Raw genomic sequence first — 14797 nt, 5'->3', positions numbered from 1 at the left:
TATTGCCGCTCTTCCTTTGTCGTCCTAGGAGAAAGAAAACCTTGAGACGGGCCAAGGAGGACGATCCGGAGACCGGGAGCTGAGACGCAACGGGCTCGGGGTACCGCCCAATATTCCCATCAGGACCGGCGAGGAGAACCGATCGATCCGACCGGATGGAGGAAAAGATGCTGAACTGTGCCATCTATTGGAAGAAGATGAGGAAACATCCCAGATCTTGCGAGTCCCATCAGTGAAACCGAATGGCCATCGCAAGAGGGGGGCTTGTGGGATGTATTTACCCATGCATCCGAGCCCTACCTCAAAACTGTGCAGTACTGACATGAAAACATCATGATGGCCAGAGCTTCCCAGAAAATGCACAGGGAAATGCAGGAAGAATAGGCTGCCACCCATTTTTGCCGATGTTATGGGCACAGAAGGACACTGCCTAAAACCACCATTGGACTACCCGCACAGTAGTCTGAAACCATTGGGAATGGCAATGCTGATTGCCAAATGCAACCTAGAATTGTGGGGAATTCATTCTTCAATCCCAAAAATGGGTGCAGTACCAGTACTCACCACTATCCAAAAGCCGGCGTTTTAAAACCACCCTGTGTTCCTCTGAAGGCAAGCCAAAGTGTCTATTTTAAACATTGCAACATGTGCAAAATATTCACTGAACACCAGCAGACATTTGGCAGAATGAGGTTTTGTGTGCGTACAAAATCTGGGAAATGAAGAGCCCAAAACAGTGCTTATAACAAAACTGCTATGGAGTCAGCAGTTTAAGTTGCACTGGATTTAAAGACACTAAAATCGAAAATGTTTAGATTAAATGAGTGACCTATGTTTGGGGTCACATGCCTTTGTAACTGTTGAAATGTCATAGTTTTGCACTTAGAATCAGCATTCTAGCTGCATATGTAAAAATGTTTAGTTTTATTTGAATGCAGGAACTGGGGAACAAAAAGTGACATTTTATCTGAAACTGGCTTAAAGAGATTCCAATTCTGCCTGGCAACTACCCCCATCAGGAGTGAAACTTGAGTCACAGCTGTGTTCCCAGGCCTAGCTGCCCTTTTGCTGCTCACACTAAGGATATGCCATCTATCTGATAATTGAATTACCTGTGCTCTGCAGGAGAGTGAACAATGCAACTCCCTTCACCCAGGCAGAGGGTTTATTGAGAGGATCATAAATGGCTTCCTCTTGAACAATGAACCTCTCCTGACTCAGGCAAAGGTTTTATTACAGCAGTCGTAAAATGTAGCTTCCTCTTGGCAGAAGCTGGGAGGAGCACTGCCTGTGAGAGCAAGCTGGCTTGGCAGAACTGGATAAACCAGTATTTCTACCTTGTGCTGAGAGGAAACCACACCCCTTTGGAGCCAGAACATAACTTTAAAAAGATGGATCATTCATAGAGCGGACATGTGAAAATTTTATAAATGATACCATAATTCTTGTGATTGTTCTGCCCACATTTTAAGAGGTTTTTCGACCCGGTGGCGTGTTCAGGGGGGTTTTAGCGGAAAAGTGGATATTACTCTAAATGTATGCATGTTAAAAGTCTGAAACTTCATCAGTTAATGTCCATACTCCCTGCGCACATGTATGTAAAGTTGGGTCAATGTCAGAAATTGAAAAATCAGTTAAAAAGTCAATTATGTGCCATTTCTGAATGCAAGCTCTTGGAAACTGCAGATTTGGACAGAGACATGGCTAAATTCAGCCACACCATGTATATGTAATTTCAAGCAACTGTGTAACTGTGAAATATGTCTTTTATTATCAAATATAGAATGTGTGCAATCTGACAGAGGAGTGTCCTATCTGCAAGCCATAAAATGACATCCCTCTGACTCACAGTTCATTCCCCAATCAAATGATAAATGGAAGTTTGACCAATTAGAAGCTGAGAGAGAGGTAGGGTCAGTGATGCTAGAACACACCCACATTCTAAACACATAAAAGCAGACAGACAGGACAGATAGGGACCTTCAATTCCATCTGCAGCGGGACGCTCTGCCGGAAAAATCCATACTTACCTCCATCAACCTCCAGAAAGCCAAACTAGAGACTTCAATCTATCCAGAACTAAGAGACCAGACCAGAGAGAAAGCAGTGCTGTACCCAGAGAGACCCAGACCAGCAGAGAGAGCTGACCCAGATCACTGTGAAGTGCAGAGGCCAGACCAGACCAGACCAGAGTCCAGTTTAAAACCCTGACCAGATCCGTGACGAGGCCCATTTAATTCAAGAATATAGTGTGAGTACCCAGCAGAACTGTGTAGAACCAATCTCCTAGTTAAAATAATATAATTCAATCCTATTTTAATCTAAGTAGAACTGTCTCCTAACTGTCACCTGTCATTTGCAAAGCTGTCACTTGTCATTTTCTAGTTGCAAGCTGCACTTGTCTTTTTGAACTTTAAAATTTCAAATCTGAAAAACGACCTTTATTTAATCGCTCATATCTCCGCAACCGTTTGTGCTAGAGACTTGCAGTAACTTTCATTTGGAAGATGAGATCCTAGGCTTTCCTAGGACTCCAAAACGATAGAGATAGTCCTTGTGGTTCCTCTGTAATAGCGCTCGGCGCATCCGCGAATTTTGCCGCGATTTGCAAATTTCTTCACATGTAAAAACTGCTGCTGCTTGCCTTCCATTTGCCAGAAATTCGTTTAATCTGCTAACTATCCCTGCATCATTGCTAGTGTGAGCCGGGACTAATATTAACTAGATACCACTCACCCTGAACCTCTGAAAGGGAATTAAAAGCATTTTTAGCATTTTTTTAATTCATTGCCAGCACATATCAAAGCAATTTGGGCCTGTGTTTTCAAACTTCTGTAGTCTAAGCTTGCTGGGGTGAACTCATTTACATTGATTGCATTTCTGAGAACTGTGTGTTTTCCTTCCATTTCCTTGCATTGCATAAAGAGGGGGGGAGTGAATAGCCAGAGAAAAGTGATTACATTGTTTGGTTGAAATCATATTGAGTATTTTCTGTACTGCATTCATTGAATATTGCATCCACCTGAGCTTACATAAAGCATTCTCTACCACATTATACTTCTGTACCTATTTACCAGTGTGCTACCTTATCCATTTCATGTCAACTCATTAGTGATTATAAGAAGTGTGCTAGTGCCAGATTCTCCGTTGTTGATCTTTATCATATCAGATTAAGTGTGCTATTCAATTATTAATTTATTATAAAGTGTGATATATATATATTTTAAATTATCAAATAAACCTTTTAAACTTGCAAAACAGAACTACTTCTTGGCTCAGTGGGGTCAGGGGGATTCCAAGAGAGGGGTGTTATATAGGGGTAGTCATCCAGAACGCATGAACTGGACATAAAGATATATCAATAAGGGTTTTCATTCAGTATTATAGACTAGGCGTTGACTTAGCTGTAGTGTTGAATTGAATCCTCTTACAATGTGAACAATATACAGTGTAAATCCCCCACCCTCATTGGCTACCTCCTATGTGCATTCAACCAATCCCCTATGGTCCTTTGAGCTATTGGCCACATCCTAATCTACCCCTGCCCTCTAACACATGGTCCCGCTACTCCAACACCCTGGTGCCCAGGTACTGGATTGGCGAGTTACCTAGGATGTTACCTGCCCCATTGGCCTAGTCACCTGGGGTGCACCTGGTTGTTAGCATGTGCTCAATGGAAATCTCTGGGTCAAATTTGCCTTTGAAGTAATACTGTGATTCTCTTCATACCAGACATGCAGGCGCCCCAGCCATTTCTCCCCAGCACAGGGCTAGATTTATTGGCATCACCTCTTGCTCCTCGTATCACAAATCATGGGATGTTCTGCTCCTCGCTTCCCCCTTATCGGTCGCCCACCCTAATACAGTACCTGGCTCACTTGCGGTCCACATTAATTGGCCTAATTCTGATGGATTTAGGGACTCTATTTTCCAGCAATCTGGCAGTTCAAATGGGATGTCATTTGTTCCGGGGGGTGCTGGTGTTCTAAATCTAGACCGAGCATTTTGGCAGCTTGAAACATCTAACCTGGCTCCCATGGGGTGTCCTTCAGGATGGGAGCAGCCCTACCCTTGCCCTGCCATTCACATTCAATTCTGGTTTCACAGGCCTACAGCTTGATACAATAAAACCATTATCTGTTTGGCATGGATGCCACTATTCTCAGCTTCACTACTGGGGCTTGGGAAAGGGAAAATGATTCAAACTTGTCATTGCGCTGTGCTGTTACACCTCCAACAGGGAATACAAAATGCTAGGCCTCACTTCCAATATGGCGATGGTTCAGTATTTCCTGCACCCAGGACCTGTGTCTACATCATTATCGTTACACATTATATTTCACTACTGCTACACAATATCACCCTATACTTGAGTCTACCTCGCTTCTATGACTACTATATAAAACAATGCATTTGTTGTTCCCATTCGCGCTCCCCATCGCCTGTAGTGCCCACCTTCACTTTCTTGTGTGCTAATCGATTTTTGTATTTGTATTCGGTTTTTTTTATATCGCGTACGAACCCTGAGGTAACTGGGCGCTGGAAAAACGTAGGTGTTACATACAAGGAAAAATACAAAACAGTTTCTACACCTAAATCGTTTGGGCGTGCAAGGGAACTGTAAACCAAACACTGCTGTAACCGAGAGAATGGACACTGCATACATGAGCTCACATTAAGAGAAATTAGAAGGGTATGCTTCAGCATGGTACTGTAGGCTTCCCAGATATAGGATGTCATATGTTTAGGCAAAGGAAAAATGGTCCACAGTACTTAATCTGAATCTGAGCTGGTAAAAGAGAAGGATTGGCTTCAACAGGCACTTGCTTGGTTATTGTCGTCTATACAAACTCATAGTTGGTGACTCGCTGTATTCAGGGAGAATCTCTATACTTGCCAAAAACAGTCAAAATGTACATGGGAGCAATGGGGCTGAACACACTTATAAGAGTGCCACACCATAAATATCAAGACCAAATGTTAGCTTCCAGCTCAGCATACTCATATGTGCAGGACAGAACTTGAAATATGTCACTCCACTCCAACAGAAGTTTGCCGCAAGAAGGCTTCTGATACTTCCCACCAGTCAGGATAAATGATGTAGGGACCAAGGCTAGAAGAAGAAACGTGCCTTCCTCATCCATTAATCACTGTTTCTATATAACCTAATAATCACAATAGCACTTTGAAGCAACCTATAGGCCATCTTCAATGCTATATGAGAAAACTAAGATTGGTGCTGCCTGCGTTTTGCTCTAGTTATCATCTGTCACCCAACCCTATTTCTTATGTCTTCTCACCCCCAACAACCCTTTAAAGAATTTGTTAAAAAGCTTCCATTACATTTCCTAACTCAAAGTAGATGTTGATGGTCTGTTTTTTTGCTTGGGCTATAAGGTGTTGCTTGAGACACCTACGATAGCACAAACAATTGCATTAAAATATGGATTCATGTCTACATAGGTATACGGGATTCTGACAAGGGGCACACATGAATGAAATTTGAGGAAAAATACACAGTGTATTAGGTGTTGTTTGGTTATTGGTCCCTCCCATTCCCTGCATCTAGCCATGCTAATCTCTGTGGCTAACCCCACCCATTCCTGCCCATCTCAGGAACTCTTTTAGCTCTGAGCTCTTCCATGGAGGCAGCCATCTTGGATGATTGTCTCTAAGGATGTTCTCTGGAAACAAGCCAAAACTAGAGGTAATCTTTGAATGGAAAAGATACCATGCATCTTCCAAATAAAATGATACAGTGAACCATGTGAGCAGGGGCGTTGCTAGGGGGGGGCTAAGCCCCTGATCTTTTGGTTGTAGCCCCGGATAGAATCTCAGGAGCTACAGCCAAAAGACTAGCTAGTCCCCAGTCCCAACAGTACCGACGTCAGCGAAGTCCCGGGTCTTTTCCAGACCTAGCAACTCCCCTGCATGTGAGTGCAATCTTTTGGAAAATAGCTCATGTAAATTTATTTTGTTTTTGTTATATTTCTGTTTTATTACTGGATAGGATGCATAAGAGTTGTAAAATCTCCATGTGAATATTGGAATTATTTACATTGCATTAGTGACTGTTTTCAAATGTAATAACTCGATTTTGTTTTTGAATAATCACTTTCAATGGCTTGCATCTAAGATGAAGCAGTTATAGCAGCAGCACACCTTGTAATCACAACACATTCTTCTCAGGCTGCAGCATCTTGTCTGGGGGCGGCTTCTGCAGCTAATTTATGCAAAACACTGTGATCTGTTCTGATCCACAGACCCTGTCCAGTCTGTGCTCGAGCTGCATCACTTATCTGAAATCCTATCTGACACTGCTTCACGCAGCCCCTGCCTGCTCCGCATCCTGCCATTTGTAACTGATGTCCTGCCTCGACACATTGCCATGCACGGAGACCAGTGAAGTTTTCTACAGCTTTCCACTGACGGATTCATGGTGGGTGGGGAGACAAGATCTCTCATTGTTTCCATCTGTATCAGTCGCCTAGGATTGCTACCGTTTCTGGGCATACTATTTGTTTCTTTGGTGCTCTGTGCCGCGTAGAGAAACGCTTTGAGGAACTAACCATTTGTGAAAAGAAGGGAGGCTGTATGGTGATAGTATATGTGTCTATTCCAGCACAGTAAAAGGTGCTATTTTACATATCGAGTGACATTCGGAGCAAGCCGTTTCTCAGCGCTACATACTTGGGCAGGTAACAGAACTGGGACCAAGGACGGTGTCAGGTCATTTCAACTTTGTCTGGGGCACAAAGAGATGAAGCGATTTACCCAGGATCACACATGTGTGCACGAGGTGTAAAACCTGAAATTAGAACCCACATCTATCAGTTTTATTGTTCCACTGAGCGTAAGGATACACGCATTGCAAGCATTGCCTGCATTGCGCAAATAAGGCTGCGCGTTTGGCGTATATGGAGGTAGTTAGTGCGGTATACGTGTTGGCTGCTCATTTAGTACACCAAAGTGATAGATGTCTCTTGCTAAAGTCACACAGTTCCTGGTGGAAATACAACTAATGGGTGAATAGTTTGGAGAGATTAGACGGTGTGAACTGTTTCCTTTGGCACAGATTGTCAACTTTGATTTTTTGGGCGTGCAGCAATCGAAGGTGGAGTACTATGTGATGAAGGCACCGGGAGAGATCTTCGCAGGAGCACGTGCAAACAAACTGATGCAGTCTCCCTTATTAATACTGATTATTATTGATTGCAGGTGGTTAGGGATAATCTGCGCAGCTATTTCCAGGTGCTGCTGAGGTCCTTTGAGGTTAAAGTCTGTCTTAGACGAAAGGTCACCCTTTTAAGTTTGGTCTTCAAGTGACATCCATAAGCCAAAACTATTGCATTGGAGTACAGATAGGGAGGAAAGACATATGAGGAGGGACACATCTTACCCAAAATTACAAACTGTTGGCATTGCCAATGCTTGTTTAAAAGAATTCCTATAGAAGGACACGTGCTTTAAAATGAATAATTTTCTCCTATTTTCTCCCAAACTTCGTGTGTACAGAACCTCCCAATGCCTGCCAAGAAATGTTGGGGTTGCTCCCCAGTGCAATATGGGTCCCCTTTGAAAAAACGTTTCTAGGGCCACTTACGGTTCCCAGTCCACCCCTGTCTCTAGTGCAACTGGATGCATGACTATAGCATTGCCATTCGCCATACCACCCAAATAATCTGCTTCTCATCACACTTTTTTTTCTCTCTCCTACCGTTATCATTGTTTTAGTTAGAAATGTTAAACACCACGTGAGCGGAAACAGTGACCAATGCTAACTTCAAATAAGAGAAAAAGCACATAAACTTTAAAATATTCAAGCGGTGAATAGCATACTGGATAGAACCGGGAAAGCGTTGCTCCGGTCTTTGCAGAGTGAGTCTGCGCAGTCACCGGTGCACGTGCTCCTTCCTGCCCCAAATCTTAACAGCTGCTACAGTTCCACATACCATGGGGGTGTGGCCAATGCATGCTAACGACGTGTGGGTGTGCCCCTGGCGTGCTGCCGTAGGGGTGTGGCAGACGCGCTCTTCCCCTTCCACAGCCCCCACACTTGCGTGTCACAGCCGCATCACTTGTTGCAAGTCTCATTTCCCCGCTCTGTCGTTGTTTTGTCAAGCTCTGGAAGAGTAAAGTTGGGTATAGTTACGTATTTTATAGGACTCCTCCTGCAGCACCCCCTCTTGGCAGAGAGTGTGCGAGAAAGACCGGCGGAGAAAGACCGGCGGCGGCGGCAGATCGGCTGGGTGCAGGATCCGATCCGGTGCAGATTGACAGCAAAGCACGCACGCACGCGATCAGGTAAACGGGGTCACAGCCAGCTCTGCTCTGCTCGTAGAGATGCACGGAGATCTGTCAGGCGTTGCGGGCCACTGGGGTGCCTTTCGTTCGATGCGGCTGAAAATAGCCCATCAGCATTAACGGATCACACCAGGCACTCGAACCGGAATGAGTACGTCCTAGCGTGCACCCTTATGCATGACGAGCTAGGGGGCAGAATTCTATTAAACTTTGTACAGGTTTTTCATATCAGCTGCTTAAAGGGACTCGGTTGTGCAGCCTTCTGTAAGTTCTAAGGCGTTCTGTGTCATTTGTGCACCTCTTTTAGATCAGCTCCCGCTGTATTGTGCACCCTGCTTGTAGTCCCATCCATTCTATAATGTTGTATTGTGCACCCTGCTTGTAGTCCCATCCATTCTATAATGTACACCCCTAAAGTTGGCCGGGTACCCATGGGTTTGCTGTATTGCATGCTAGATTCCGCTCCCCCTTTTAAAATGCATGTTATGTAAATTGCCACACCACTGTATAGGTAAAGATTGCGTCTTTCTATAACCATTGTATTTATTTATTTATTTGAATTTGTAGAGCGCACTAACAGCCCATAGGCATCGAACATCCGAGCTTGAATCTTCGCTCAGCTGCTGAACCCAGAGCACCCATATACGAGTACGGTGGCCTGTTGAGTTGTGCATCATTGTAGTCCGGCAGTGGTCTGCAAGAGGGTGCATCCCCATCCGGGTCAATGGCCTGTGGCAGTGTCCACACTTCTCTTTAATCTGCATGTCTCATATCTTTCTTTACATAACCTGCTCAGTTCTGCAGGCTCGCTGTAATGTGCACCCATTTCCGAGGTCTAGGACATGTTCGAGTGTGCACTTCTAATTAAAGTGTATATCATATTGCTTTGTTTACGCTCTTTCTATGATCTTCTGTGCTGTGGATCCCTGTTGTAGTTTCATATACTCTGCTGTTTTCGACACTTCTCATTAAGGGTCATGACTTGCCACACGTCACCCTCTTTAAAGTGTGGCAGGCCTGCTGAGGAAGTGCTTTAAATGGAAAAATAGAAGTGCAGGTGCTCACCAATGTAGGCTTTAAATGGGCCAGGGCTCAGACCCCCTAAGGTCAAAAAATTGCTCTTCTGCGTCTCCCCGTCCTCCTCAAATGCTCCTTCTTTCTGCCCAGCCACGAAGCTCTCTGTGTCTCACTTTATATGTGTGTTTTGCTCTGTGTCTCACTATCTATTTGTATCACTTGCTATTTGTCTCTCACCACCTATCCCCGCTCAAATCATATTTTCACCCTCTTGCTCTCTGTGTAAGTCCCTTTGTTCTGATCTTGGGCCTTGGGACCCTGACACACTGAAAGATTGAAACATTACAATAAGTGATTCCAACAAAAATCTCAGTATAACGTGCACTTTTAAGTTATTAGCTTGAAATTTGATTCTGTCAGCCTCATTCAGAGTCTCCTCTCGAAGACGCCCATCAATCACAAACAGAATTTGCCCTGTTTTGGCACAAATATTTTCATGTAGAAAAGTTGGCAGGGTTTGAAGGAAAGGAGGGTCAGTAAGCATGATATAGCTAATCTAGGGTGCTTGTAGAGAAAAGTTTACATGCGATTTTGGTTGCGCAAGCGGCATACTTGTATTTCTGGGGTGCGCAGGGAGTTTTACACGCGATTTCGCTGGCGCGACCGTGGTACATGTATTCCGGGAGTGCGTGTTGAGTTTTACACGCGATTTTGCTGGTGCGAGTGGGGTATGTGTATTCCGGGGGTGCGCAGGGAGATTTACACGCGATTTCACTGGCGCGAGCGGGGCACGTGTTTTCCGGGGGTGCGTGGGGAGTTTTACATGCAATTTCGCTGGCACGAGAGGGGTACGTGGATTCCGGCGGTGCGTGTGGAGTTTTACACGTGATTTGGCAATGTGGGTCCTCTCCCCATGCCCTGCAGGCAGCCCACACCACAGGGTCCACCCTACACCCCTGAGCATGCCCCGCAGGCAGCCCATGACCCCAATCCATGCCCCATAGGCAGGCCAAATGGCACCAGTGCACTTGGGAGCCCCGGCTCATGTCCCCCACCCCACCCCCAGTGACGGGCACCTGCCAGCAGGCCCCGACTCATGTCCCCCACCCAACACGTCATCACAATCCAGACCCATAGCCCTTTGGCCACCCAACCAAGCATTCCATCCTCTCCACATTGAAATCCCCATGTCATGATAGATCCCAAATAAACACTATGCCCATGAATACATGTCCTTTAGACACACCCAACGGCGACACATGAATGAGAAAACCCACATTGTGACATGCACGAAACCAATGAGAGAAGACCACACAAATGAAGTAAAAAAATCAAAATGTATTATATACAAAATAGAATGACGGAAACAAAAATCACACAAGAAAAAAAATTAAATGCAAGCCTGGATGTCCGAAACAAAAGAAAAATAAAGAATGCTGAAATCAATAAAATCAAAAGTAAAATGGCTCCACAGTGTCCGTCCATAAAACAAAATCCAAAGTTCAAAAAATAAGCAAACCATTCTTCCATGGTAACAAAAATATAGAAAGTGAAATCCGGTCCGTAACTATATACAATTAAAAAACCAAGGGTCCATGAGCCCAACAATCCAAAGGAAACCTAACAAAAAAACGACCTAATAAATAACTATTTACAATAAGGCGGGGCATAGTCCATGCGCCCCAAAGGACAAATAATAGAAAGGAAACCTACACCTACATAACTATTTACAAAGGTGGCGGGCCAGTCCCACGGCTCATTTAGTGATGTTCCGGGCCAGGGCATCATCGAACTCCATGTCGATGTTACGGAGGCGGGCCTGTTCCCTGGCCTCGAGGTCTCGCAGGGATGCAGCCATGGAATCCCTCAACTCCCTGCGAGTTGCCTTGAGGCACTCAGCCCGCCTCAATGCCCTGCGCATGGAGTTCTCCGCCCTGAACATAGTGAGCCGTGCCCTCTCCGCCCGCCGCCTCTCTGCATCTATTTGCCGGCCCAACTGCTGCCACACGGAAGGCACTCCCAGTCTGGGGTCCTCCTGCCCCTCGGCCGATGCCTGCCCCCGAGGTGTTGATGGCCCCAAGCCATGATGCCTCCCACGCTGAGCCCTCTGCTGCCTCCGATGCATCTGCCTCTGCCACCACGACGGCCTCCGGGCCGATGGAATCCCCCGGCACCGTCGTGCACGTGCCCTGCCCGATGATGCTGGCACATCCTCCATCTGCTGGGGTCCAGTTGGTGGGGTGGCCACCCCTGCTGGATCTGCGACTCCCAACTGTGGCAGGGATGGGATCTCCACCAAGCTGGCTAAATTGGTTGGGGCAGATCCACAGGTGGCCCTGGTGGCATCTGGGCCAGAAGACGGCACAGAGAACGCCTGGCGTATAGTGTGCACAGAGGCGGAGAGAGCCGCAATAATGGCCGACACATGGAGGAAACCCCCGACTATGGTCCCTCCCAACTTGGCCACGTTGGCACACAGCTCTTTGTGATGACATGCGTGGTCCCCCCAGCAAGCACGCATGTCATCACGAATATGATGTGTGGGCAATGCAACACCAATCAGGACAGGCTCAATCCGATCACAGGTCCCCTCGTCTGCAGGTAGAGTAGTGCCAGATGACGTGGACCTCCCCCGGGCCTGGGACGGGGCATCCCTGCTGATGGATGGTGATGCAGTCACAGTGTCAGGGACAGAGACCTGCACAGGCACCTCCCTGGTGACCTGTGCTGCCTCCTGCCCATGCCCCTGGACTGCACCACTTGCACCAGTGGTACCACCCCCATCAGGCCCCATGTGCGGCTCTGTAGCGGCCACCTCCTCCTCTATACACACCACCAACCTGGATAGCTCCGCACCGTCTTCTGCCGTTGCAAGCCCCTGTGGGGGCTCATCCGCCGCTTCTGCTGCAGCCATAGTGGCAGACGCGGCACCAGTCCCCTTGCTCCCGGATGATGGACTTTCCTGGGAGGGTGACTGGGCGTTACCAGCCGGTGGAGGCATCCATGCCGCTTTCCTCCACAGCGCCGTCCCTGCCCTCTTCTTCACTCGCTGCTGTGTAAAGGGAGACATTGAACACAAGCATCAGGGTACTGAACAATAGTCCCCGAGACACAAAGCAATAGTACATGAGTGGCACTGTCAAACATCACTTCCATCATGTCCCTCCACAACACATGGGTCAGTGCAGGCAACACACATGAAGGAACAGGCATGGCACATGCAACATACATTGGCATCCATGTCCAAGGCACCGTAGATTCATCCAATGGTGGGCTGATACTCACATGCATCATGGGACATTCTGGTCACATGCACACACATCACCGGAAGGTCATGCATCTGGCCCCGCATATCCCCAGACACAGTGGATACAAGGATGACTAGGCTGTATCAGTGAATCAACACATCGTCACGGACATGTGTCATGCATCCATGGCGCACACACTACTCAGACACACGGAGGTGTGCTGCTGTCATGCATGTCCATGACAGCAGCACACCTCTCTCAAACCCCAAACATGTCGAGGTACAGACACAGGCATGCATACATGTGTGCATTCCGCATGCTGCTCCGCATGATGCATTGTGACACATACACCATCCATGTGGGTCACGCCTGACTGGACTCGCATGCGCACACACACATCCAAACATGATCCATGTCACAAATGCAGCCAAGTAGCTAACTACCAGCACACTGCAACATGCCCTTTTTTTTAAACGTGAATGCATGGCCACATACCGCTCAACTCCAGACGGGCCTGCATCCTGAGGATCTAGTGGTGAAGCACTGGTTGAATGCGCTCGAGGACCCTCATCTGCTGGGTGGTAAACTGGACCCGGCGCCCCACTGCATCTGCTGCTTCCAAGAGGGGCCGGGCCTTCTTGAGGGTGCTGGACTTGTAGTCCTCCCAGCGCTTCTGGACATGTTTGATGTCATGGGTGCCACCCCCTCCGCGTTGATGGCACGCACTATGTCCTTCCAGATCCTCTTCCGTCCTTCCTTGTCAGTGCGCAATGGTGTGAAGAGGGCATCATAATGCCCCAGAGCTTGCTCCACCAGGATACCAACTTCCTTTTTCACTGAAGCTGGTAGCCCTCTGCCTCTCTGCTGGGGGGTTGCCACTGGTGCTGGAAGGTGTTGTGTCGGACATGGCAACCCCCGAGGCAGGTGTGGGTGGGCAACTGGGTCCTGGGGCTGGCTGTGGAGTGATGGAACACCAGTCGGGAGTCTTCTGTTCCAGCAGGGGTAGTCACAGTAACTGGACCCCTGCAGATGGCAGATGTGCAGGCACCAAATGGCAGGGCACAGTGGCAACAGGCAGGCAGGCAGCAGCAGATGGCTCGTGGGAGGCTGCTCGGCGGTCTGGGGGCAGTAATTTGGCCTTCTGGGCAGGAGCGTGGTCTTCCGTGTGTTGTCACGTGGCCAGCTTGATATGGAGTGATTTGGCACGTGAAAAACAGCACGTTTGCGTGAATTCCGAGGAAAGGCCCTTAGCGCGTGAGCGTGTAGGTGACGTAACGTGCGTGCAGGCGTTTACATCGGCACAGGTTGAAGGACCCACGTGGGTTTCCATCGCTCTGTATGTGCTTTTCGTGGAAAGCGGTGCGTTTGTTTTCCAGACGTTGGGGTTCACACAAGATTGCTTCACAGCGGCTACAGTGCGTACTTCTTCTTGTGGCGTGGGTGTTGGTTACGCGTACTTCTACACGCAAGGCAGACGGTGAGTCGCACATGTTATTTTTCCTACTGCGGATGTCCCTGTTAGTCGCGTACCCCTTTTTTCCGGGCATACTAGCCTACGTGTTGGTCACATACACATTTTTTGTGTTCCTGGCTGCCACAGCGTACTGTGTGTATTATTTTACACGCACGTGGGCTACAGGGGTCACGTATCTCTTTTTCTTGCTTTTTTGGGATGCCTGAGCGTTGCGTGACACGTCATTTCTCCTAGGGGGCCACAGAATGGGACATCATTGTAGCTGTATATACGTGCTTTGTTGATTGTGCACCCTTTTATACTGTGCGGGGACGCTTCCGCCTGCCTTTGGGTGGTGGACGTGTTTGGGCCTGTGCGTATCTTTTGGCGTGCGCGTGTTTTTCCATATTCGATTCCATCAATACATGTAGTTCGTGGGCGTTCCGTGTACTTCCAGAGTTACGCCTTCTCTTTCACACGTTATTCCCCATTCTGCGTGTTACGCCCCGTGTTACGCCCCCTTTTTGGTGTGTGTGCTAACGTGCGCTTTCGCTGTGCGCGTCGCGCACAGCGTTCTGGATGTTGCAATGACGTTTGCGCCTGTGTGCGCCACCCGTGGATTTCGAGCACATCCTGGAGAAAACACGCACAGGGCCCTCCATGAAGCGCACGCTTACGCCACCTAGCGCCACAAATTTCGGCGCACATTTGTTCCATGAATCAGCCCCTTAAAATTTTAATAGCAATGCATTTAAAAGTACACGAATTGCATAAA

At 47.6% G+C, this 14797-nt stretch overlaps 1 protein-coding gene across 3 annotated transcripts in view; it reads left to right on the top strand.

Moving 5' to 3' along the window:
- Positions 1-14797, top strand: part of ALDH1L1 (aldehyde dehydrogenase 1 family member L1) — a 685374-nt gene that overhangs the window by 186933 nt on the left and 483644 nt on the right. The window contains exon 1 of one of the 3 annotated variants that reach the window (XM_069643395.1): positions 8027-8304. The exons of the other annotated variants lie outside the window; for them this stretch is intronic. The gene's annotated coding sequence lies outside the window, so the exon portion shown is untranslated. Of the gene's footprint in view, positions 1-8026; positions 8305-14797 lie in introns of those variants that run through there. 3 annotated transcript variants of the gene reach the window in all.

This window comes from Ambystoma mexicanum, chromosome 2p (genome assembly GCF_040938575.1).
Source record: "Ambystoma mexicanum isolate Mex_15411 chromosome 2p, UKY_AmexF1_1, whole genome shotgun sequence".
Taxonomy (NCBI): domain Eukaryota; kingdom Metazoa; phylum Chordata; class Amphibia; order Caudata; family Ambystomatidae; genus Ambystoma; species Ambystoma mexicanum.
Note: the sequence above shows the minus strand (reverse complement) of the source record. Positions and strands in the feature narration are given on the sequence as shown.